The sequence below is a fragment of the Ursus arctos genome, unplaced genomic scaffold (genome assembly GCF_023065955.2).
Source record: "Ursus arctos isolate Adak ecotype North America unplaced genomic scaffold, UrsArc2.0 scaffold_8, whole genome shotgun sequence".
In the NCBI taxonomy this organism is placed as follows: domain Eukaryota; kingdom Metazoa; phylum Chordata; class Mammalia; order Carnivora; family Ursidae; genus Ursus; species Ursus arctos.
Genome location: NW_026623100.1, coordinates 14125099 through 14127637, shown reverse-complemented (window position 1 = coordinate 14127637; position 2539 = coordinate 14125099).

The window sequence follows — 2539 nt, the reverse complement described above, 5'->3', positions numbered from 1 at the left end:
GAAATAGCCTCCTTCTTAGATCACCCCCTTTTTTCCCAAATGGCCTCAACCCAAAGTCAGGGAAGCCCTTGGGGGGGTGGTGAGGCTGCTTGCTCCCTTCCCCAAAAGTTCTGCTAGTGGGCAATGTGCTAATGCTGGGCTGGGCAACGGTGCCACCTGGGGGGGCCTTGGTGCCTTGTTCTGGGGAGCTCCCCGCCCAGCTCCAGACACAAAGTCCCCAGACTGTCCCTGACCAAGAGTCAGGGGCAAAGGCATTCTGTCAGTGTGAGCTCATTGGAGCACACCCATCCACCTTTGCCGCTGTCTTCCAGAAAGTGTGATCCCAGGGGACTTCCAGCACATGTTGGAGGGGAAAGAAGACATTTCAGTGAGTCCCAAATTTCCACCTGTCTACAAAAGTTCTCCCCTTCCCAGCCATGGAGCCTCTCCTACTTGTGCTTGATGAAATAGCATGTGCAGGCCTCCCCAGGATGTCTTAGGGAGGGAAGGAATATGGGACTGGGTAGATTGAGGTGGGTTAGAGCCAAGGCTTCTCCAGCAGCTGCTCTGAGTACTGGAACCTGAGGCCGAGATTGCCTTAAGGTCCTGCTGGCATCTATCAAATCCTCACCCAGATACCTCCCATGTGCTCTGTCCTGTGGCAAAGACTACAAGAAGGGGGCTAGGCAGGGAAAGGGCTTCAGATTATGAAGAGCCTGGCTGAGCTTGTAACCTTTTTAGGGCAGGCACTCAGCTGTCCCTGCTGACAAGAGCCTGTTTCCTACAAATTTGGGAGGAAGGGGAGAGCTGGTGGCATACGCACATACAGCCATACATTGGGCAATGGTGTTCCAAGTTTTCTGTGCTTGCCCTGTGATGACTTTTCACGTGGCATACACGATATTATCCAGGTCCACGGCTGTTCTCTTGGCAGGGGTGACTCTTGGGCCTGGCAGCCAGGGGCCCCAGAAAGGGCAAAGCTAGAAAGAACAGTGAGTCTGAAGTTTCAGAAAATGTGCCTTAGCTGAACAGGGCAAGACCCAATTCTGGGGGAAGTTCAATCTTGAAGCTCCAAGAGTCCAGAAAGGAGTATATTCATGATGGAAGCTGTGGCTGAGTTCACAAAGGTTACCTGCTTTTTCAAGGTTACGATTCTCAGACTCATCCCAGCCCAGAATCAGCAGGGACTCGAAAGATCACACAAGCCTCAGCTAATAGTGGGAGAAAGTGAAGTGGAGCAGACCATAAACTGGCCCAGTCCTACACCAGGAAGCTACTGGCCAGGCCCACTCACTGACACCAGACCATGGTGCTCCCCACAGCCCAGCCTGACCTTGCCAAGATGTAAGATGGCCATGGTGAGAGCTGGGACTAGCCTGCTGCCATTAACCATGTGGCTGAAGATGAGGTCTTGGAAAGAGTAGGTTGCCCATTCTTGGGGGTCAGCAATGTACTCTGAACATTAGCGCAGTCAGGGATAAATACATCCCCATGTCTCCCAGAAGCCTCTAAGACTGACTATTGTGTGAACCCTGGGCAGCATCACACAGGACTGTGGAGAGAGTGGCCTGGATGCAGCAGGGCTCTACCCAGCCAACAGACGGAAACTCGGAAGATGCCACCTGCTTTTCTACAGGGAGCTGTCCCTGAGACTGGCTTGGAACCGACTTTGACAGCCCTGGTCTCAACACACATCATTGGGGAAGCCTCCAAAAGCAAGTCTTAGGGTGAGTCCCAGGGTTCCACTCTTTCATGTCTGGAACTCCCCCAGAGGACTTCTAGAATGCTAAAGCAGGGGGAAACTTTTAGAAATCTTGCTAAGGAGATGAACACTTAGAGAAATTAACGCAGACTTTTCTCACAGGCACCAAGCAAAGCAAAAACTTGAACCCAAGTTTCTGGAGCCCATCCAGTGCTCCTAGCACAACCTCCGGAGAAAATTTAAAAAGGTGGGGAAAAAAGAAATGTGGCCTAGACACAGATTCCACAGTTCTAAGCTGAGGGCAGAGCCTGGCTCTGTGCTGGGTTGGGTCCCGGAACTGGGAGCAGGGTTGACTCCAGCCTACAACAGCTCAGAGCAAAGACGGGAAACGGAAGTGGAAAGGACCAGTCCGGGAAGAAGCTAAGCCCCGGGCTTTTCAAAACCGTAGAAACAGCAGCAACTCCCCCTCCCCCGCTTCGACTTCCACATCTTCCACCTACTCTCCTTGCCCTCCTCCCAGAGAACCAGCACTACGTGTTTCCACGCGCGCCCTTACAAAGACACACAAAAAAACAGGATACCCCTTTTAAGACCCTTATTCCGGAGCTCAGTGATCTCGTTCCCCGGCTGGAAATGCCCGGTGCCAAGTCCGAGCTCAGAGGCCAGAGGGAGGGTTGGGTCTTGCGCCTACTCTGTGCTCCCGGACCACCCACGGGGGAAGCGCCTCGGGCGTCCTAGACTCTAAGTCCTCGCCTCCCGGTGGGCAGACTGCCGGCGCTGCAGACAGGAGTCCGTTTCCGTAGAGGCCCCAAGTTAGTGCCTGGCGTTTCTCGGGCCGTGGAACCCGTGTGGTTAAGT